The sequence below is a fragment of the Lissotriton helveticus genome, chromosome 8 (genome assembly GCF_964261635.1).
Source record: "Lissotriton helveticus chromosome 8, aLisHel1.1, whole genome shotgun sequence".
NCBI classification, from domain to species: Eukaryota; Metazoa; Chordata; class Amphibia; order Caudata; family Salamandridae; genus Lissotriton; species Lissotriton helveticus.
In genome coordinates, this window is record NC_136069.1 from 962,301,981 (window position 1) to 962,326,859 (window position 24,879).

Genomic DNA, 24,879 nt, shown 5'->3' on the forward strand with positions numbered 1-24,879 from the left:
GAATAAATTATTTTGTACTTAGTACCCGGGTGTTGCAGTAATTTTTCTTTTTGGGGCATCATTTTATATATAGGTGTCTGTTGTTGCTGTTGCATTGGAACGTGCATTCACAGGAGCTATTGTTGGACTTGGGCCCCATTCATAGGGGCTTAGTCCTTGTTGGGTGGGACTAAGTTTCTGGCCTTGGTCACGAAGTCTAGTGCGGCACTGTCTTTGCATGTGACCTATTCTGTAGCAATAATAACAAGTGCGCTGTGTTGGTTGTGATTGGAACCTCAGTTGTACCATTCCATTCACTCTTCCCTGTATACCCGATTTTCTGGTGGCATTCTTTCTGTTATTTATATAATAATTTTGTTGGTCATTTCTGTAGGCATGTTGTGCTGCTATGTATGGTTCTGGGGGCTGTGGCTGTATGTACTGATCAGCTGGCTGTCGTTGGGCCTGGACGTATTGTACATCTTGTTGTGGCTGGGTCTCTACGTATAAAATGGCAGGCTGTAATGGGGCCTGGATGTATTGCATGGTGAGCTGTTGTCGCAGCGCAGGCGGTATGTTGGCTGCGGCTGCAATCATGGCATTCTGGGGGAAGGTGGTGACTGTCGTCATTTGACTTACAGGTGCAGCTATCATGACAACTTATTAGTTTAGAATGACTATTTTAAAAGTTCAATAGCAATCAGTCAGAAATCCCTAAATGCGGAAATTTTAACCGTGCACGAATTTACAACTTCAAAGCACATACTAATGCAATGAAAGGGTGAAATGTCATGGTCCTGTGTTACTGAACCAAGGCGGCTTTTATTTGAGGGGGTGCTTTGCAAATTTATGACATAAATAGATGTACAAATTGTAGAGAAAAATACCTCTCATTTATATGGTAGAAGAACTCTTTTCAACATTCAATGATGGGCATTGGCAAAGTCTTGGCATTTAAATGCACATTTCTGGAGTGCAAATCAAACTCATTAAAATGCAAAGAATAATATTTTAAATCAATGGAAATACTTAAAAAATGTAACCTACAATGAAAAACACACTACATGCTCATGTCAACCACCACTACTTTGTAATTGCAACAAGCTTCTCCAACCAGTAGCTCTCCAGTATGTAGCTCAATTAACGAAATTAAAACCTATTTAGTGCTTTGTTGAATTAATGTATGTATATCAAAATTGAAAAGCATATATTAGATATAAAAAATGGGTATATTCTAAACGCGTAATGTTATTTTTGAAGAAACAATTTCTGAATTTGCCAATATTTGTAAAGCTTATTTTAGAGTAATAAATCATGCAGCATTGGGAGTCTTATTCCTCATATTATTTCCTTGTTGCTAGGGTCATTGAAGCTTTAGCTGCTATTTATTGCCCACCTAGAAGCATTTCATGTTAAACCCCCCCCCCCAGTTAAATGTATAAATGCAAGATAATCTTTTAATGGGGGTCTTTGGTGTGAACCACACTCTGCCTATGCTCTTCTTTCTTAGTGGCTGTAATTGAGATCTGGTATAGGTCCCTCTCCTATACCCTTAATGACACAGAGGTATATACCGTCTTGTAATTCTTGATCCTGTGCAGGGGCGCAACCAGGGTAGTGGAGTTGGCCACCAAAACTGGCACAGGCAATCTTAGACTGAAGTGGGTATTTCGTTCAATAGCTTGATAGAATTATCAGTCTTTCTCAACTTTCAATTTTTAAGATAAAATATATTGTGAAAGTCAGTATGTATTTTATATACAATAGAACTCAGTATCCTATTCATAGGGACACTAGTATCTATGTTGTTCACTGTGAGCCTGTGAGGAGAAATGCTATTTGCTTGCACGGTATCTTTACCTTAGATGTTGGGAAAGTTGGGGAATCGATCTAGTGTTCCTTTCTCAAACACTGCCTGAAGCGTCTGCATGGGTCTTTTTGTCTTGGTGGTGACGAATGGGTGGACTTACAACAGACTGCGTAGAATCTGATTAATCTGAGTCTTCCCCCATCAGTAATGACAATGGAGTTTGAGCCGTCTGAGAGACCGGAATGGATCGAATGAGCGGAGGGAGTCGTGGATAGGGCGTCAGAGCTAGACGAGTTGCAGAATAATGCATGTGTGCTGGCAAATACGTCAGTCATGGAAATGGTAGAGATGTTAACCTGGGTGTTGGGAGTGAAGATGAACCCCAGAAGGTCCCAAGCGATAGCTAGGCTCTCTCGGTTCTTGTTATCAAGGTATGTTATCGTTTTAAAAGTGGTGTTATGGACTGAGATAGGGACGTCATGCACCAGATGGACAGAGCAATTTATAGTACGTGGGGTGGTGTTGGACATCACGGATATAGAGGATGTGATGAGGACGTCAAGGGACTAGGAGGAATACTTGAATACGCGTCCCCCCTTTTGGCTATCAGTTGCTGTGGCTAATGATAGACAAAAAACGCTTGTTATTTCAGAGGCAAGGCAACGTCAGTGCGTCTTTTTAGACGGCTAGCCACCTACCTAGCAGGGCTGTAATAAGGAAAGGGATATACAACCCAGACAGCAATGGGAAAGGGAAGGCCGTGTAGGCCACCTGGCGGCTGTGGGAGATGGTGCAACTAGGACTGAGGCGCTATGTCACTGGACGCACAGAGAAGCAACTTCAAAGCACATCTACTACACAGAGCAAGGCAATGGACAGATGACATGGAACAAAAACAAATATCAACCATTACAATACTTTCAAAGACAAATCAAAAACATATGAAAAGATGCATCATAAAAACTGAAAGTACAGTAAAAAGGACCTAGATATTAAATCTCACTAAACACGGTGGAGCACTATGCTGCGCAAGAATGGGCGAGAAAGGAGGGGGAATCCGAAAATACCACAATTGACTTCCTGTTTCTGTGCGCGCAGAGAGCAGGCTGTCAAAGCCGTGCCGTTAAGCCGAATCAGAAGTGGCAGCCCAAAGTATACAATAATACCTACTTTTTGCTGAAATATATCATGAAGATGAGGAAGGAAAAGAGTGAAGGGCATAAAGGCAGCCCTCACCAATGAAGTTGCAGGGGCTAGAGGCACAGAGGAGCAAAATGCAGAGCACAAAGAACATGAAATGGAATTTCAAGGCACAATTCAAATCACGATGAAAACAATAAATGACATGAATGGTCAATCTGAAACCATAGTATAAGACACATTGTGAGCAAACTCAACCAAGAGAGAGGTAAAACGTATATTCTGTCAGGGAATTTAACCTTGACCCCACGCAAACTCTGAAGTACTGAGGGAGTATGAATCTAGAATCAGTCGGGAATTAAACCTCGACCTCACGCATGCTGAGAGACCAAGACTCTAGACTTTGTCGGAAAGTGAAACGCCGACCCCATGTACTTATCAGGAATGCTTGAGGGAGCGGAAACCAAGTGTGAACCATCCCCTCCGTCAAAACCGAAATGCCACAAAAATCACTACATGTGAAACCACAAGAAGCACAAGTTAAAAATCAAGAGGCGAAGGCTCGTTGTATGTAAGAAGGACGAGCAAAATCGTCATCACAAAGGGAGAGAGAGAGTTCGAGTTCAAATCATGACCAGAGACAGTGCTGTAGGGACAGGCGACAGCCAGAGACAGGCCAAAGAGAGTCGCTCGTACCCCAGGCGGCACAGACCAAGGAAGTTCAGGGGAAAAAACAAAACCTTGTCCTACCCGTGGTCCTAGCCGCAAAGGAGCGAAGGCGGGGCTCTCAGGAACCTGTCGGGGGTGTGCACCATATCCACTGCAGACGTATGTAGTATGATTTTTTCGGTGGTCGCCAGCTGATGAGGGGAGAAAGGAAGCCCTCTAGGGTGTGGTCACAAGTCACAAACCACCCCGCTGTGGTCATGAGCCGTGGTCGCAGGTCACCGACGCAACACTTCACTGAGGAACAAGGAACAATGATGTGAGATGATAAAGATCACATTTGAAGTGGCATTTTATTTGTTAAGTCTTAAGTACATCAGAAAATGCATTTATCAATTGATCAGCCTGAGCAATGAAACGTTTGAAAGTCTGACTTCAATCTGTCAGAATTAAAAAACGCAAGTTCACATTTATTATGTGCAAGAGCCTAGAAAACAGGCTGGAATTAGGACCTGTAAAGCGGTATAATTGAAATCAGTAGGCTTATTCAAAAAAGGCTCAGAATACATTCTATGAAAACATAGCGCCTACAAATGTGCTTTTCTGAAGAGAATTACCCATGCAAGTTTAACATTCCAAAGAGATCCAAGGTGCAAAAGGACCGGGATCCCTTTAAACGGCACAATTGAAATTAGTTAGGGAAAGCAGAACACTTCATAAAGTCTAGTGCCTAGAAGCACCTTAACTATGGAGACTATCCCAGCAGGGCCCAATAGCTTAAGGGAACCTAAAAATGCAAGGAATTGGGTGTGAATGGAAAATACAGAGCATGGACAGAGGTTTAAAAAGACAAAATTATTATCTGGCTTAGGAAGTCCACCATATATATAACAAACCACTTGATCGGAGGGTCCAAGGGCGAGTTTAACGACCCTCACTAGGTACATGCCCCAAATAACATAACTCATAACAAAAAGGGGTACCTAGGGGTCAAAGCATAGCTGTCACTCAACTATGAGCCCATACACCAACACCCCACATGTGCCAGTATAGTAGGAACGAACAACGCAGTGTAGCTAGGTGAAGAAAAGCCCAAGAGCATGGGGAATTAATCCCATCAGAGGCCACACTATACCGCCCTCTTTTGCATCATTTGAGTATCCCTTTGCTCAGAGAGCGGAAAAAACGGTCTAATGGTATTTTTATGACCGTTTAGAAATGTGCACAGAATGTGATCATAGGGGGAGAGTGTTTTTAAAGAAAATGGTGTGCCTACTGAAAAGCAGTGTGAGAAAGGAGTGAAATATAAAATTGGATAGGCTGAGTGGATCACAATAGTTTATTATTATCCCTTAGTCTCCCAAGTCTAAAACCAAACGTGAAAGCACGGATTTAACAAAATATCCGTGACAAGTAGTGGTCAATGCATTCGAAAGGACCAGATTACAAATAACTACTGCTTTCATAGAATAAAAATAGAAAAATATCACCTGCGACGTTCAGGTTATTCAACCACATACTACCACCACATCATGTTGGTAATACAGCACCCACAGGAACAACAAGGAAAAAAATTAAAATAACAATAGATGACACTATTACGTCATAACTAGTGAAAGGTGTCATTATTAATTCATTACATCCTTTCTATATCTTAATCATAGAAATATTTTACAGGTACCACTCACCCATTAGTTGTGGCTGTAGCGCCTCACCTCACCTGGCTGCAGCTCAGGTTAGGAGGAGCACCGCTCTAAATCAAAAAGTCAAAGAAGGTTTTTTTTTTTACAATCATGGCTGATCAATTATTGAATGTACCTAATAGGGCAAGTAAGTTGTTACTTCCTATCCATGCACATATTGTAGGCACCAGTATTATTCTGGTGCCACTTGGCCTTACAAGCTTTCTTATCGGGAATTGCATGTAAGTTACTTTGTTATCGTCACTCCCTTATCAATTATAAAGGGTCTTTGTATATGTTTTTAAATATCTAGAGCCACTGTGTCTTAATGGTTCTCTTGGATCCTAATAACCTTAGGTCTTAATGAGGTTGGCGTACTTCTTATCGTTTGTTTCTATTATTGTGGAAAATGCACTAGGTGCGAGCCCTAAAGTGACACAGCAACCATGTTTAAACAGCGTTGTCACAAGCTCTGGATTAACAAAAACGTCTGTACATGCCAAACGCATTGCTCACCTGTCCGTCCGTCGGCACCCAAAATTCCAGGAGTATGACAAAAAGGCTGTGTTTTCCTCTCATTTAAGATATATACATAACCAATCATACTTCATCACACACAAATTCAAAACGAAAGTAACATTTTGATTGGTTCTAAATTTCAATACTTTCAAATGTGTTTTCCCCATGCAATTTTCCATAGGACATTTAGAAACGGCTACAGCCCGAATGGCTGAATGGAATTACACCAAACTTTGCAAAAAAGAAGGGACTGGTACGCAGATGTGCCTTTGCTATATTTGGTGAAAATTGCTCCAGTGGTTTTAAAAAAAATTAACTTAAAAAACACATATATATCTATAGGCGCGCTCCGAGCGCTCACCGGTATGCGTACCGGGGAGCGCACCCGGCGCGCTACGGGAGTGCGCGAGCAGAAAGCTGATTGGCTGACAACATTATAAATAGTCCGGAGAGTCCGCCATCTTGTGTCTCGGTAAAATCGAGACACCTGAGGTGAAAAAAAAGGGGGAAATGATTAAAAGGGGGCAGGGCAGACACCCCCTGACCCCCTAGGTTTTCTGAGGGTGCCTAGAAGGACCCTGAAGGGCAAAAAAACTATTTTCCTTTTTGCAATTTTCGCGGGGTAAGCGCTGGGTGCGTTCCCATGTACGCTCACCGGTACGCGCACCCTGAGCGCACCACGGGGAAAAACAGTGTAAAAAATTAAAGTAAAAAAATAATTTAGAGTGCTTAGAGGTAGGGTAGCTCTGAAAAGAGCTGTTGTGTTATGTGGGTGTTTTTTGTACCTACAAGTAGGTACCAATGCAGAGTCTCAAATTCAAGAGGAAGACTCTATTCCCCTCATCTGTAAAATGTACACCATCTCTCCTATAGATGCCTTGCATGTTGTAACGCAAGTTGTTGTGGTATATGGAACCCATGCCATAGTCTCCAAGGAAAGCAGAAACAGATTTATTCACATGTTTCCTTGCTTTCTCAATCAGTGGACAAATTTGGTGGGACCAGTGCCATTTTTGCCTTTGGCATATATTAGAAAATACCAAGGCAGTTTTTGGAAAAAGTGACATCAAGTGCCCAAAGATGTCCTTTAAAAGCATTTCCATACCTACCCTAGTCAAAGTGCCCAGGTCATTGCGACCACAGCGCACAATTATGAGGTCAGTGTGTGGTAGATGCATACATGATTTTATCAATGGTATCAATTGGTGACTTCTTAATCCTCTCTGTCCAATCCACACAATGTCCACATTTGGTAAATCAAGGTTGTAAATACCTCTGTTACTTGCAAATTTTTCACTCCAGAAGACATAGCTATGACCCACAAACCAGACTTTTGGCATCTTGAAGGTAGATGTGCTTGTATTCAGATGAGTTGTGGAAATGAAATGGCAGTTTGAAAGTAGGAGTTATGAAACAAAGTGGTTGGGATTCAGTGCACTTGAAAAAAAAGAAATGATTGGTGCTTTCTTAAAATTCACCACTGAAAATTAGGGTGCATGTTTTTTTTTAAAGAAGTCATTTTAATGGTTGAGAAAAAGTCATTTAAAGAAACATTGCACATGATTAGCTAGTACATTGAGAGGTCAAACACCCTTGCTGGATTCTTTTGGAACATAGTTTGATGAACTTTTCAACTGTGTGCTGGGTTAGGAGGGAGTTACCATGGTAACAGGGTGAATGAGCAGTGGGGGATGGGTGAATATTATGTGAGTTTCAAAGTGTTCAAATGTAGAACCAATTAAAATGTGCAGTTTGGTTTTGAATTTGTGTGGGAAGAATTTTGATTGGTTATGTACAAGAATATGGGTCTGAAATGAGAGGTAATCTGTGCCACTACTCTGAGGCTGCAGTGACAGAAGCATTATTCAGAGATTCTGCTTAAGAAAATCTGGTGTGTGTGACTGACACTGTTCTACATCTTCCAAAGCATTTTTAAAGGTGAGTAATGATTCTTTTAATAAAGAAAGACTGCTGTATGTACTATGGGGAAGATTAAGAAGCATATTGTGCTTCTGTATTCCTGCATTGTGTGTCATGTTTTTTTGTAATGTTGTTAAAAAATTTAATGGGGTATATTGGAAATGTATTTTGGAAATGAGCTAGGTTTCTGCCTTGTTTTGTAGTGGTCATTTAAATGGGCTGTGCTCTGTGTTAAAAACGATTTACTATGGAAAATATTTTCAGGAAAAATGTCTTGCTTTTAAATTTTGGTCAAGGATTACATTGAGTGTCTGTGTGAAATAAGGAACTATATTTTCACATTTTTCAATAATGTCACTTGTGTCTGCTGACAGTTTGCCTTTCTTAGCTTAAAGGGTACTCTGTGCCTGTGTGTCATGTCACTTTGCACGTGCATAATCTCTCTTTTTCTGTGTTTCATTTCTCTTTTTGTGTGTGTGTCATGACATGTGTCTCGTGTGCCTAAGATCACACTGTGAGTCAAGCTTGATTTTAAATGGATCTGGGTGAATAATTTGCTTAGTTGATGTGTTTAAAAATATGGAAATGCATGTATTTTTAAAGTCAGTTAGGCTTTAGCATATGTACAAGTAGGGAATCTTAGGCAGCATGTCTGAGAGGACTCTTACTTCATAAATTGAATCAAGATCCAGGGTGTGCTTTTGAAATGAAAAAGGAATGCTATGTTTTGCTTATATATATGTGGTCTGTTTTTTTGCCAGTAGAGACAGTGAATTAGTATGAACAGAGACACACATATTGTATGCAGAGACAGGCATGGTAGATTACATGTAACATCCTGGTCATGTGCCTAAGATCACACTGTGAGTCAAGCATGATTTTAAATGGATCTGGGTGAATAATTTGCTTAGTTGATGTGTTTAAAAATATGGAAATGCATGTATTTTTAAAGTCAGTTAGGCTTTAGCATATGTATAAGTAGGGAATCTTAGGCAGCATGTCTGTTAGGGCTCTTACTTCACAAATAGGCTCTAAGCTGTGCAATCAAAATCCAGGGTGTGCCGTTGAAATGAAAAAGGAATGTTATGTCTTGCTTATATATATGTGGTCTGTTTTTTGCCAGTAGAGACAGTGAATTAGTATGAGCAGAGACACACATATTGCATGCAGAGACAGGCATGGTAGATTACATGTAACATCGTGGTCATGTGCCTAAGATCACACTGTGAGTCAAGCTTGATTTTAAATGGATCTGGTGAATAATTTGCTTAGTTGATGTGTTTAAAAATATGGAAATGCATGTATTTTTAAAGTCAGTTAGGCTTTAGCATATGTACAAGTACGGAATCTAAGGCAGCATGTCTGTTAGGACGCTTACTTCATAAATAGGCTCTAAGCTGTGCAATCAAGATCCAGGGTGTGCTTTTGAACTGAAAAAGGAATGTTATGTGTGGTCTGTTTTGTTGCCAGTAGAGACAGTGAATTAGTATTAGCTGAGACACACATATTGCATGCAGAGACAGGCATGGTAGATTACATGTAACATCCTGGTCATGTGCCTAATGGTTGTAGCTTAAAGATTACTGAGTAAGGGCTACAATAAGGAGGCAATGGAATTCAGTTTGCATTCATGTGCCCTCATGTTACACTAGTACAATTGCTAAAGGAATTGGTGGTTGGTTATTAATGTTTTCTAGCTAGCTCAATGTGCTATTTACCTCCTATAAGTTTGTTTGTGCCCAGTTTCCAAAAATAGGGTTCGATAGTGTCGACAGAAGGTAAACATGTTTCAGGTTTCCTACTCTCAAAATCGGGGAAGGAGGTTAGCTCCTCTGCAAATTAAGGGTAAGCAAATTCATGTTTTCTCTCTCTATTTCTCACTCTCTTTTGAGCCTGTCTAAGCTGTCTAGGAAATGGCCATGAGATATTTAATTGACTATTCAGTAATACTGTTTTAAAAATTGTTAGCAATAATAAAAGGAATAAATAAATATGCCATGCTACTGCCCATCCTGTCTGATGAAATTATGAAAGGATGAGTAGTCTAGATTGCTGTTCCCTTATTTGACCTTTAAGTAGAACTATATGTTATTCTCAAGTTATATATAGTTTTGCAAGGGCATTGGTAGTCTTTTGTTAGCTAGTATGTGTAAATAAGCTGACAGCCCTTATTAGAGCTGATGTTGCATAGTTTGGATCGTGAAAAGTATAACGCAGGAAAGACGCCCATGTGATCGTCAGAAAACATTTTTGAAAAGAAAATATTGTTTTATAGGAGTTTGTGTGTCACAAAATGCTCTGCTCGAGAAATGTCTGTACCCACTATGTTGACGTTTTTTTTAGTTCTTTATGTAATAAGAATCCCTGTTAAATTAGCGGTTTTAGATTTTCCTGCTGTGCCTATAACATGAGACAATGACCGTACGTGTAAAATGTAGGTGCTTTTATTAAGAGAAATAATTTTAGAAGTGTCTGCAGTCCTGTACAAGTAGTGAAAAGTTATGACTTACGAAACACAAGCTTGTTAAGACAAGAAGCACAAAAGAATGCTTGTTCTAAGAATTCCCTTTCTTGAGGTTCTTCATATTAATAATATGGGAATACACAAATGTAAGGAATTAGAGTATGTCTGTATTGTTTTTCTCTTTTCCTCAGAATTTAGTAAATGTACACAGACTCCCTTAGCTGCTTCAAATAGTGTAATAGGTCCAGGTTTTTTTTACGCTCAGATAGATGAAGTGATTCTTGGGTGCCTTGATAAAATATGGGGCGCCCCAAGACTAGGAACTATTCTGAGAATATCCTCTCTGTTGATAGATTATTTGTAGGCCTTGTCTAAAGACCTTTTGTTATGTCCACCAATAGATATTTGCTGCCTTACAACCATTGCCAGAGGAGCCCAGACATCAGATCCAGCCTGGGGAGTCAGCACCAGTCCAGCTTGAAGCCAAGGTGAAGATAACCAGCACAGGCGTTGCTGGCAACTAGGACCTCAGTGAAGGCGGAAGCACTGGGATTTGAAGTGTGTACCCCTGCTACAGTCTTGGGTGAAAGACGGGGTCACAAATCAGAAAGAAGAAGTCGTGGATCAAGTTTTTGATGCCCTGCTCAGAGAGTCACAGACCGACAAGGACTGCAAGGAGGCTTTTGCTTGAGGTGACCCCCCTTTGAAACACGGGTTGCTTCAGGCCTCTGAGTCCTGGTCCCAAAGTGAATGCAAGTCTGTGCCTTTGTTTGTTCATCAAGGGATACCTGGGCACACTGGGTACAATCTATGGCCCCAACAAAAGAGCATTGCGCTAGCGGGGCAACACAGGAGTTAGAGAATGACTTGAGTTTAGGGTACAGGTGCTGTGCCCTTGGTGCCTGTTAGATCAAGGTGAAGAAAACTGGTGCACTGCCTGAGACACTGGACAGGGTCGTTGAAAGTTTTTTTCTTCTCAAACTGAGCCATGATTATTTCCTTGAGTTGCGAGTTTTGCAGCGCCACCGTGGGAACAACAAGAGCCTGCCTGTGAGGCTCAAACGGACACAGGGAGAAGACTCCCCTCTGCTGGTTGTACAGTGGCATTAATATCCCAAGGACTTCTTTTTGTTAGTAATGTACCCTTTTGGTCGTCCCATTTTTGAGGAGGAGCAGCCCTGTGCGGCTCCTCTTCCTAATTCTCATGGCCATGTGTGGTCCTCCTGGCCTGGAATATTTTTGTAATAATATGTCTGACTGCTTTAATATTTGCATTACTAATACTATTTATTTTGCAAGAGTAATGTTCTACTGAGCAGTTGACAAATGTTACTTTGGCCTTTCCTTGAGTATATTAATTGATATTCTAGCCCTCATAAAAGGAGCACTGGAAAAGTCTATTGAAAATGTTTTTACATAGAATTGGACTAGATGGTTCTAGGATTTGCTTTCTGCTTAGGGTTGAAAAATATTCATGGTTCTGTTTGTAATAATAGCCATTCCTCTCTCCTGCTATCTGTATGTTTATTATGACCCTATGCTCTGTTCCCTTTGTACTCCTGCTTTTACCTTATATATACCCGCTTAATGAAATGTTTAGAATGAAAAATGCCCACCTAGCAATGGATTAGGATATTCATAAATTTATGAGAATAAATGTGCAAAATATTTTCTATGTTCCTTCTAGATCATAGGAATGTCTTTAGCTCATGCTAAAAGGACCGTCTGTTAAAGATTTCAGGAAACGCTGTTAGCATGAACTAAAAGCCATTTTGTTCTTGGCAGCCATTTTAGTTAGCCATGTGCTCGCCATGTGCTTTCTCCCTCTTCCAGAGCCTTTCACATGCACCTGCTCCTAGTGTAGAACTGTCAGGCTATTCTTACTGATGTGTTTAGTTTAGTCTCCCCTCCCACTTTGTTGAGCAAGCACATTTTGTATACTCATATTAGTCAAAAACCATGCTTGTATGTGTCCGGACCTCCCCTTGGTTTTATGCTGACTATGTAACAAATGCATATATAAGGCCCCTGTTCTCTGTACTCCTTAGACTGTCTGCTACAGTGGCCTAAGGGTACTGTATCATGCAGCCTCCCTCATGTGAGGTTATTAAAAATGCTCTTTTCATATTACATCTTCTGTGCCAATTTCTTCTGTGTTGGTTTAAGGACCAGGTGTATCAGTGAACCTCTTAGTAGGTTTCTATTTCTTCACTGCCATCTTTAAGATGATCGCCCTGCCCGCTTCCTTTATGCCCTTCAGAATGAGTACTTCCCCCTTTCAAGACAGACCCTTCGAGCTGTGGATGCGGAATTGCCCTCACTTCTATGGCTTGGGAAACAACCAAGGATTGCTATGACTACACTGCATCGTAATCAGTACAATGGGGGATCCCGCTGCCAGATATAGAGGCCTACTACTGGACAGAACGTCTAACCCCTGCCACGGCAGACCACCCACCCCACCTATAGTTGGAAAGGGACACTATGGCGAATCGTACTTGTCTGTATTATCTCAATGGGGACGTGGTAGGGGGCAGCTCCTCCCAGACACCCAAGTCACGATAGAAGTTTGGGACAGAGCGTCAAAGGCACTGGGGTGGGCTTCCAAGCCTACTACACAGACACCTCTCTGGCACTGTCCCTGGCTTAAAGAAATCCACAAACTGAGAGCTTTGCGGGGTGGGATGCCATAGGCATCTCTACCATAGAGGACATCATAGCCAAAGGTAAACATAAATGTTTCTGCGCACTGCAGACAGATTTTGGGTCGCACACCTCCTAGTTTTTTAAGTATGCACAACTTCAAAATGCCTGGCAGGCTTAGAGTTCCCGATCTTCCTCGCTATCAGACTATGCACCACTGGAGGGGTGCCTGCTACAGGAGCATGTGCTTATTAAGGCAGTATACCCACTCAAGGTATATACCTTGAATAATAATGCACCAGATAGGCTTGTTAGGATGAGGGAGACCTGGGAACTGAACTTAGGCACACTTGAAATTATAGACTGGGAAGCAGCCTTGATGCACCATCGGGAGGTGGCTATTAAATCCTGTCTCCACCTCATCCAATGTAAGATATTCCATAGAGTCTATTATAATAGGGCCTGACTTCACCGAATGGGCCGCACCAACAACCCTAGTTGACAGAGATTTGGCCATGAACAGAAAGATTTCTATCATACCATCTGGGACTGCACCGTAATGCAGACCTACTGGGAGAAGGTGTTGGGGAATGGAACAAGGTTCTAGAAAAAACGCTACCCTTGGTCCCTAAATTCATACTGCCGGGAATACCCGGGGATGTAGATTTAGGCCGCCCGCAGCTCATTTTCGCAATGTTAGCCCTGGTGGTGGCAAAATGTATGTAGCACTAACTGTAAACAATTTTGTTATGCTTTCTTTTTTTTTTGTTTCTTGCAAAATACAAATAAAAACATTAAAACAAAGAGGAATTAGAACAGCAAGAGCCATGTGTTATGCTTGCACTAACTGTAGTTTTGAAATACAAGGGAAAACTATGGGTGCATGGAAATAAATCTGCAGTCCACCCTAAATTGCTGGGAAGAAGTGACTGTGATCACATTTTTGAATATGGAGGAAATTGTTCCTTATTTACGGAAAGACAGAATCCTCTTATTCCTGGTGTTTATATGTTTGTGGGTAGCAAGCTTATTTTACCTTGCCTTGAGGTTGGAATAGCACATGTTATTTGGCTATAGTTTTCCCGAAGATGTATCATATAAAAAATCTGAATGATATGATGTGAGGATCATGAGTTAGAACGAAACAGAACAACAGTGCTTCTGATATAGTACACGATACATTTCGTGCAATGATTCCATCTATAGAGTGGTTTTGAATGATGTTAAGATTAGAATACTGTCCACAGTCGATAAGTTAGCTACTAGTACAGTCAATTCATAGCTGGTCATGAACACTGAAATAATAGCTCTAAGGTCTATTGTGATGCAGAACCCCCATGGTTAGACATCCTTCTCGCAAAGGAGGGTGAAGTCTGTAAAATGCTAAAAGTCCAGCAATGCTGTACCTATATTCCTGATAATATAAAAATGAGGAAGTAAACAAATATACTCAGAAAATACAGACTTAGAGGAAAGACTTAGAGGAGTTGGAAGGTGCAGGTGCTTAGGAGGTGATTGGAAAATAGGTTTTCTGTATTAGGCAAGTGATTTGCAAACTTAGGAAGTGGGATATCAGGCTCCATGTTGAGGCCCTTTATAGTCATTGTCATTTGTGAGGTTTTTTTATTTGTACTACTTAATTGGGTACAAGTGTATAAAAGCAAAAAGGGAAGAGCAGCATGGAAATGCGTAAAGAGAAAGAGAAAGGATGTAGTGCTAGAGGAGATGAAACATCTGGAAAACACAGAATGTAAAATGTTGAAAACATTAAGGTTTTGAGCTGGTCTCATCAGGTAAGATTTATGTGTTATTTTGATGGCTATCATAGCCATCAGAGGGGGGACTGGAGCTGCGTAATTTAGACTCCACCCTTTTATATGTCACAATTATATACCTATATATGACTGTACATTCACTTTGTGACTTGATAATATTAACATGTGCAATGCATTTAATTGTATTAAAGGAATGTAATCATCATAGAAACCATGCACATACAAGTACACAAATGTTCAATTGAACCATGTAATCATGTTTTCTCATATTCACATGTTGCATTTATTCTTAAAATCATAAGTGTATGTATAATCATGTATTCGAAGTTCATTTTGACTATGGAGTTAACTTAGCCTGACTACTTTGACAGTACTTAAGTCTGGGTTAATAAAGGAGGTGCATTGTTCCAAGATGTGGTACCCGAGTACATTGGTTTTATGCTGGACCTTACTTTGTTTGGTTTCCTTCCCTCACAGTTTAGTGAGTAATAATGGAGGGATGGGGGCACATGGAGGATTGTGAACTAGTGGTGTCCCGAAGACATGGTATGCTTGGTATCAATGTTAATATTGTAAGCCATGGGGGTTTCTATGGCCCTAAAATATCACACAATGTGGTGAAGATTTAGGGGTTGATATATAAGGACTGCATCTTGACTTTCTCATTGTAGTAAAAGGTCATGTGCAGCTCTGATTTCTTGTTATGTTAACCGCAAATCATATATTTTTCCTCGTAAGAGTTTTTGTGTTCTTTGAGGAAGAGAAAGCATTTATAACTGGTCCAGTAGGGGATTTTGTTAGTACAAAAAGGGAGAAAGTCAGTTTTGATGTGGCCCAGTTTGAAACTATGCAAAACTATGCTATTTGTTAGTTATTAAGGTTTCAGACTAGGCAGTGAGGGCTCAATGTTTATTGTATTTGATGAAAGTTTTGGATAGGCCAACAGGAAAAGGGTCTCTGGGGTGCTCTCACATGTATCATGTCTGAACTGTGATGAAGTATTTTGTTTAAGGTTTAATGGCCAACAAATAGCATAGTAAAGTGTGTAGACTGTTAATTTTAACAAGCACATTCAAAATGTGACCACCACAATATGAAATGCTATTGCATGTCTCTGTATAGAAAGAACATTTTAACTAGAATTATCAGGGATTTATCATATTTGGTTGGCAGCACATTGAGGTACAAAATAACCACCAGTGAAAGACCAGTATGAATTTGGAAAACATTTAGGAACAGCAATCTCAAATATGAGCAAAAGTAAATCTTATTGTAAAATACCTTAATAGTGCATATAACCTTTTTGATGCAAAGTAAGTAGGATTATGTTATTACATTTGAGTGTAAAATTACATTTAGGGGCAAAATGAAATTTGGTGCAACATCAATAGGGGTGTTGAAAACTATTTTTGAACCAGAAATTATTGTCTCCATACCTGATAACAACAATATTTCTAGTGTGGCTTGTCATGGGGTAGTAAATGCTATATAAATGCAATTTACCGTCACTTATAAAGCACCAAGTATTATCAATACTAAGGGTAATTTCTGGTCACATTGAAGCAGAACCACAAATTTACAGGCAAAATATTACTTAGGTGAAAAATTGGCCTTAGCGCCAATTGGACAGGAATGTAAAATCACTATTAGCAGTACAAGTGGTGTTTATGAACAAGACCCTTAAAGTACAAAGTCTCCATCAGGGCAACACCAACAGCAGTATGAAAACACTTCTATAGGTACAAATGCAATAGAGGTGCAAAAACCTTTCGATGCAAATGTATGTGTGGAATCATATTTAAGTTTAAAACCTCCATTGATGAAACACCAGTTAGAATGTTGGTACATCTTATGGGCAAAATTACCCTTTATGCAATACAAATAGGGATGTGAAAACTCTTGAAGAAGCTTATAAAAATTCACTGCTTCAGGCTATTCTGTACAAAATGCCTAGTCTTCTCTTTTTTAAAAATTTTAAGTAACAATGCATGATAATGACGTGTGTGTAGCAGCTCATGGACATGCAAAGGATAGCAACGTCTCAAAATGCCACCTAACCATGACGTTGATGTGGGTAGAGCAGTGGCTAACAGTGTATGTTTTCTAAAATAAAGACAGTGAGTAAAAATGAGCAATGCATGTATAAGAGCTAAAACGAAAGTGCTAATTGCTCTGACTGGGGGCCAATATCTTTTATAGTGCAAATAGCATGATAAAAATGTGTATACAGAAGCAGCATGCAGTCACTGTTTGATGAGACGCAGACTGCAGGGTTGATCAAAGACTGTTGAAACTCATCCAGCCATATAGTTAAAGCGCTAAAGTACCTAGAAAAGTAGGGCCCATAAGTGCAGACAGCATGTTATGATTCATGTATCAATCAATCTTTGTGTATGTAGTTAATAAAAACTCATACTTTAGTTGTTAAAACCCTAAACACAAGAAGTTCAATGCATTTTGTTCTAGTTGAACTGTAAAAATATTATTCCTACTTCAAAAACCTTCACCCAGTTATAAATAGTGCCTTAGACGCTTAAATATATGGCGGTGTAAAGGGTAAAAACAGTTATTCTTAAACCCTTGTGAAATTTGGTCCACTTTATCTGTTTCCTTATTGCGGCAGTGCTATGTGCTATGCATACAACCAATTAGGATGCTATACATACTATACACACCTTTCCAATAACTATTTTTTAAGCTAACGTTCTTATTTTCTAAGTCTGCTTGCAGAAAAGTTTCCTTATTTGTGAAAAATATTTTACACCCCGGCATGACAAAATAGTTGAGGAGCCCTCCATCCAGCTGATCACAGCTTGTCTGCATGTGTGAATGTTTAGCTCATTAAAAATAGATTAAAAAAAAGATTTTCTTAAATCCTCAACTGCAGGACATGCACACAACAAGTGAGTTATTGATTTGTTAAAATAACCGCATAATCGACAGCTCTCTGCTTGTTGGTTATTTTTCCATGATGGCAGTAGATCCTTCGAGTCATGCATTCCTAAACTGTAATGAATGAAGCTTTTTTATCTCTATGCAAAAATGAGATGCTAAGTAAGCTTGAAGCTTTGTGTGTGTGTAAGAATTTATCACTGTCCACGTGTGACGTTGTTTGGACAACATTATTTTGTCTTCCAAGAGAGATCTCTTCTTTGCAGAGTCATTGCTAACCTTGTTAAATATTGTCTTTTCTTCCATGCTGTTCCATGCTTGTTGAATATCTAATTCCTCTAATGAATTTCTAAAATAAGCTCCCCATGTATTGGATGTTTTTTGGTCCATTTGGGTTTTGATCTTCGCCCAGCATAAGCTGTTAAGTGAGCAGGGTTTTGATGATCAAAATGTATGATACAACTTCACAAAGGAATTCATGCTTCAGAATTTCTGGTTTCAAGAGACCGAATTCTAGTCATACCTGTGCGGGGGGATGCAGACTTGGGGAGATTAAAGACAGCCATATAATACCTTGGTCTGGAGCTCATTCAATAACTCGGACTCCTTACCACACCATGTTTCCAGGCCGTATGACAGGGTCGGTAATGTTTGTGCAGCCATCACTTTTAAGAGGTGGGTGTAAGCCGGGCAGCTTAATTTTTTGTTCAACAGTCTGAAGGCGAATATTAATGATTGGGCTTTAGCTCTTAGACCAAAACCTGGGTGAGAGTAAGGATGGGGGATGGTCAGTCATTATCAAAGGAAATTCCTGCATTGGAAGGGCTGAAACAGGGATGTGTTCAGGCCCCCCTCCTCTTTAATCTATTTCTAGGAGACCTATCGGTCAACCTGAATGACCTACATGCACATCCCCCTAAGTTGGGGGGTAAGTTGATATCCAACTTGATGTATGCGGACGATGCAATCCTATTAAGTCACACTAAAATAGGTCTCCAGCGTTTAATCAACAGTACACTTATGTATGCAAACGAAAATGGAATGGTTATTAACGAAACCAAAACAAAAATCATGGTGGTATCTAGGAACAAAAATATGAGACAAAAAAACAAAAACAAATGGTACATGGGAAACAATCAACTTGAACAAATAGAGGTGTACAAATACCTGGGGGTACTGTTTGACCAAAAAGGAAATTATCTCCTACAGAAACAGGACATCCAAAGGAAAGCCAACTCACTCACAGCAGCATTTAAGATAGCACAAAAATCCCTTGGAAGTTTAACTTATGGCCCACTATTGAAAATCATAGGTGCTAAATTGCTCCCAACTATTACATATGGAAGTGAGGCATTAATGGGTAAGGATGCGGAACTAATTAATAAGGTACTTTCTAAAGTATATAGATCTCTCTTCCACCTCCCAAAGAATGCTTCGCCAGCACAAATAAGACTGGAATTCGGTTTGACCAATCAAGAGTTAGCAAGAAAGGGTCAGTTTATTAAAATGTGGTATAGGTTTAAGAATGACCATGATAATCAAATTTCACAAATACTCTGGCAAGAAGTAAATAATAATAAAAAATCACTTGCTGGGAGATATCTTCACGACGCACTAGAAGAGTTTTCACTGATGCCTATATGGAATAATACGATAAATAATGGATCGTTTAAAAAATTGGTGAATCGAACAACCAATTACTTATCACTATTATATGATAAAAACGTGCTGGCAAAAAGAAAACACTCGTGGACAGTAATAAATGGATATGAAAAAAAGAAAGTGCAAGAATACCTGGAGACACCTTGGTCTGTAACAAGTAAACAATGTTTTATGAACGCAAGATTTGGAATTCTGCCAGGCCTTAGTCACGCTCTGCCATGGAAAAAAACTAACTCCAGTCTATTGTGTAGACTTTGCAAAGGTGGAGAAGAAAATATTGTCCATCTCCTATGTATCTGTCCTGGCCTTCGCAGGGAAAGATGTGTATTACTTAAACCTCATTTTAATCTTCGGGCCACAAGAACATGCAGGCAGGCAGTGAAAATCTGTCTTGATCCAAATGATATAGTTATGAACGTTGCCTTTGTAAAATTTTTAAAAATCGTAACCACCGAATTAGAAAAGTAGATGAGGAAAAAAGCTTTTATGAAATCATAAACAAATAAATAGATAATTTTTAAAAATGTTATTATTCTTTTAAGTTCAATTAACTCAATTTTTATGGATAATTCTATTGTATTGTACTATATAAGCTGAAAATGTTTTTGTAATGAAAGTATTGTAAGATTTTAATTAATCAAACAATAAAGACTCTTGTTCTGTTCTGTTCTGGTCCGTATGTGTTGTGCCCTGCCCCAGTTTTATACCCAGGTATTTGTATGAAGCTTGCTCTTCGACTTGTATACCATTAACCTACCATCTAGACTTGTTTTTCTTGGGATCCACTAGGTGTACAACCTTCGTTTTCTTTTGTCCAATTCCAAGCTTTCCTGGTCAAGGTATATTACTAAGTTGTTTATTGCTCTTTGCAGGCCAATCGGACTTTGACTCAGCACCACAATGTCATCTGCATATTGTAAATAAGGGATTGGCTCTTTGGCCTGATGTGGCGGATGACTCTTTGCTGATAACATGTGTTTGGAAATGTCTGCTTGTAACAAATTAAATAGGCTCTGTGCCAGAACACAGCCTTGTTTTAGGCCGTGCTGTGTATTTATTCTGGCTGATACTCTGCTCCCGTCACCTAGTTTCACTCTCACTCAGGTTTCTCTGTGGAGGGCGATCATTGTATCTAGTAATTCAGTTGGTAACCCCCAAGTTTTTAGTTTTTCCCAAAGTTGAATTCTGGTCACTCTATCGAACACTGATTTCAGGTCGATAAAACATGCCAGTATTCGTGTTTTTCTTTTCACTGCTTTATCTGTTAAAAGTGCCAGAATTGCCAGGTTTGAAGTTGTTCCCATCCCTGACCTAAAAGCTGTTTGAAACTTTGGAATTACGCTCTTCTCGTCTATCCAATCCTGGAGGTGTACTAGGATGCATGATGTCTATAATTTGGCCTCTATATTGATCAGGGATATCAGTCTGTCATTTTCTGGCTTACTGTGATTTCCTTGTTTACAAATTGGGTGATTTATATTTTCTTTCCAGGAGTTTTGTACCTTGTTCTGTCTGTGGATGTAGTTGAAGAGGGGCATAAGGTATCATAAATCGGTTGCTTGTTTAAATAGAGCATTTGAGAGCCCATTTGGTCCTGCTGTCCCCTCCATTTAAAGTTTTTTTTATTATTCCTCTTGGTTGTTTAGCGTTGGTTAGAGTATTTTGTTCGTTGTTACTTATCTCTGATTCTGACTGATAACAATCTTCCTGGGGCTGGATACTGATTTTTACTTCTCTGTGCCTTTTCTCTTGAAATGATTCAAAAGCCGTGGTTTCTTTAGCATGCTCGTTGTGATCCATGTTGTTGTACATATTTTGTACATGTTTCCAAATTTCTTCGCCTATTCCTGCTTCTTGTTGGAGTCTTGGTCCCTTGGTCAAGTTATTTATTATTCCAGGAGATTGAACCAATCTCTGTGCCTCTCCTCATATTCCCGTTATACGGCACCCATCCGCAGCCCGCCCCCGCCACCTCCCACCTGCCATATTAACATTATTAAAGCCTAAAATAAAGATTTTTAAAACTTACCTTATCGCCGGGTCATCTTCCTTGTCTGTATAGCCTTATTTCTCGCCTGGAATGCGCACGCACAAGCTCCCACACATGCGCAGTTCCAAGAAGAAGGCTATACAGACAAGGAAGATGACCCGCCGATAAGGTAAGTTTTTTAAATCTTTATTTAAGGCTTTAATAATGTTAATATGGTGGGCGGGAGGTGGGCAGAATACGGGCAGGAGGAGAGCTGGAGGCGGGCGTGAGGCGGGCGGCCAACTTCCGTTCCACCCCTGAGTGTGCGGATATTTGCCCCGTTTCTCCGCCTTCTTTGCAAAAGGCGGAAGGGGCAAATCTCCACCCATTCCATGGGTGGAACGGAGATGTCCGCCCACCCCTAGTTTTGCCTCAGCTTGATTATACCATGAGCTGGTTTTTCCTCTATTTCCTCTTCCTCCGCTTTCCCTTTGTTTTTGCCTCTTGTCGCTTTTGTAATCTTTGGGGGCTCCTCTTTGTCTTTATTCTTGTTTTTCTTTTGAGGCCCAGTTATAGGTTCTGCTTTGGGTGTTGGTTGAACTGCCCCTAATATGTCTGTAAGTATTTCTGGGAGCACATAAAGCACAAATTACCTTTAAGAATAAGACAGAAGCTAATTTAGGAGTAAAATCATATTTAGATGAAAAAGAACCATTGATGCTGATCAGCAGGAGGGTGGAAGCACTTTGAGGAGCAGAAATGCTCATCCATTACAGACCATGATTGCTTTTCTTCACTATTTAAGCATTGCATGTGGCGGTATTGATTAGGTAGGGATACTAACTCGGATAATAACCAATATTTATTGTTGAGACTGGAATTCTCTGCCCTGATCCTAAATAGAATGGTCCTTTCTTCATACAATGGCTGAAGGGGCCTGCACCAACCAAATTAATGTCTGATGAAATCAGACCCCAAGCACCCTTTCTGTACATTTTTTATTTTGATGGCATGCACACTAAAGATATATAAAGAAGGGGAGACAAGAGGTATTTACATGCAAGAGATCATTCTCCTTATTTGCAAGTACATCAACAACTGGAGCCCAACTCAGACATGTGGGCCAATTCCCCTATTCAAAAAAGGACACGGCTTTTAATTGTATAACCCTCACTGACCAAGGTTACCCCTTGGTGGTATGCTTCATCATTGGATTCTTTCTGTTCCACTACAGAACAGGACATGTTGTTACCTGTGACCTACATGGGAGCACTGTATAGTTTACACAAAATAATAGTGGATAGTAGTTCGGGGGTTTCTTTAGATTTGAAAAATACTTGTATGGTAGAAAAATGATTTTTATTACGTCCTTCAGGCTGTATGATTAAAACAGAGAAGAACAGTACAAAGTAGCAGAAGCTACTCCCCTATGATGAAGGAGCTTCGCACCCCCAACGTTTATTATTGTTTTATTTTGTTGCCCAGAGTCTTCGGAGTGTGGCCAGGGGGGCAACATACACCACAGGGAGTAGTATGCACTATTATCAGTGTATGTATGTATGTATTTGCGCTGTTCTGTCACCCAGAGGGTATCCTGGCGCTTTGACTCAGCAAGCCGAACCACCGATACGGAGCTCAGGCTACTCTAGGAAACAAATGAGTTTTCAGTCCTTTTTTGAACGCTGGGAATTCTCCCTGACTCCTTTACAAGAGCGGGAGGGAGTTCCAGAGCCTGGCGGCCGCGAAACTGAATGACCGCCCTCTCATCCTTACCCTCTGAACTCTGGGGAAACGTCACCAGACATGCAGAAGAGGAGCGTAGGCTTCGAGATGTAGAGTACCAGGAGAAAAGGATCTGTAACAAAACTGGGCCCTGCCCATGTACAGCTCTAAAAACCAGACAGGATGCTTTAAAAAGGATCCGCTGATGAACCGGCAGCCAGTGTAAATCCTGTAATGCCATGGTAGAAGAGGCAGCGCGCGGTCGAGAGAGTGCCAGCTTGGCTGCCATATTTTGGACCCGCTGCAGCCTGCCCACCAACGTTCTAGGCGACTCCAGGAGCAGTGCGTTGCAGTAGTCCAATCTGCTTAGGATCAGACCCCGCACTACCTCTGGCCGAGCCTGCGCTGGGAGTAGTGGTAGGACCTTCCGCAACATCCGAAGCAGCATCATACAAGTGGCTACGGTTTTGTTAACGAAAAGGTCCAGTTGAAGGTTGGGGCCAAACATGACCCCCAGATTTCGAGCAGACTCTGCAGCAGTCGCTGTCCCAGAGAAGGAAAGGGGCCAGAAATCCTCTGGTAATGCATGCGGTACACGATCATTGGAGCAGTAGAGCACCTCCGTCTTAGATCCATTAAACTGGAGGGAGTTGGAGCGCAACCAATTTGATGTAGCAGTCAAGCAGCAGTGGAAAGTCTCTAAAGAGACAGCGTCTTTACCCTCCAAGGAAAAGACCAATTGGGTATCATCGGCGTAATTAAACACCGAGATGCCGAAAGATTTTATCAATTGGATCAGAGGGCGGAGGTACAGATTGAATAATATAGGGCTGATGGCCGAGCCCTGCGGTACCCCCTGTCCAACTTTCCGCACATCCGACTTAGTGTGCATGGTGGTATGGCCTGCTGTCTCTGGCCGGCCAAACCGTCTACCGCACTGAAGCTTTTTCCAACCCAGATGTGTTGCTGAGTTGGATACAGCAAGCACAGGCTCCCAGTCTCCCTTAGAGCACAAATCATTGGTGCACATGCCCATCCTGAAGCTGCTCTCATTAATGAGAGCAGCTTCAGGGTTGGCCGCAGGGGAGTATGGGACCCTGCAATGGAGCCACAAGAGGAGCAGAAGACAAGCGATGTGGCAGGCTGCAAGCGGCAGATAAGTTCTCTTTTCCCCCTTTTTTCTTTGTTGTCTCCCCCTACCTTCCCCTGCCATGCCACTTTCCTCTAAACACCGACCAATACTGGTAAAAAGTGTCTTTGGATTTAATTATGCTACTTTCTAAATGATCTACACCTCTGAAGCCACCCTTCCCTATGGCCTTCTTCAGGACCAGTGATGCTATCTCAGGTTACTAGAAAAGACAAGACCTTGTTGCAAGTATGATTATAGGCTTGCCTTGCCACCGGAGGACCTATGAAGGAATAGTATTGCTTTTTATATATAACACAGACTGAAACATCAAGCAGGTGTAAGTTGTATTTGCACATGCAGAGTGCGTGAAGTCATGACACTTTGCATTTCTAATGAGTTTGAACTTGGAGTCGTGTCAGGGAGTGAATTCCTTGGTCCTGACAAAAGCCACAGGGAAGAGTGGCTTGGAACTTGTCGACTATTTAGAAAGCTGGATCATTAAATCCACACATACTTTCTACTGTTCTTCCCCATTTTAATCATAATTGTCTGGAGAACAGAATAAAACAAAGTTTTCCTACCAGACAGATTTTTTCAACCTCTAACAAACCCCTCCAACTCCTGTCCCAATCATTTTGGGTAGACTATACTTTACTCCCTTTTAAGTCACAGGTAGCGCACACCCCCTTCCGCAGTGGAATGGGAAGAACCCAATGATGAAGCAGGGCTCACATTTTTTAATTTGCATGAACACTAAAGCTGCCTGTGAGGAGATCTAACAATGACCTATGGTGCCCAGAAATGTGGGAGAGAAAGGAGAGAATGAGGAAAGATCAGTCTAAGTTTTAATAATTTTATATGAAACCCGGACTATATCATGCATGTATTTTATTAAGGAAAATAT

The 24,879-nt window shown here is 40.7% G+C and overlaps 1 protein-coding gene across 1 annotated transcript in view; it reads left to right on the plus strand.

Annotated features, from left to right (window-relative positions):
* The window catches only part of IL1RAPL1 (interleukin 1 receptor accessory protein like 1), a 2,344,491-nt gene that overhangs the window by 2,261,966 nt on the left and 57,646 nt on the right, over positions 1-24,879 (plus strand). The gene's annotated exons all lie outside the window — the stretch shown is intronic.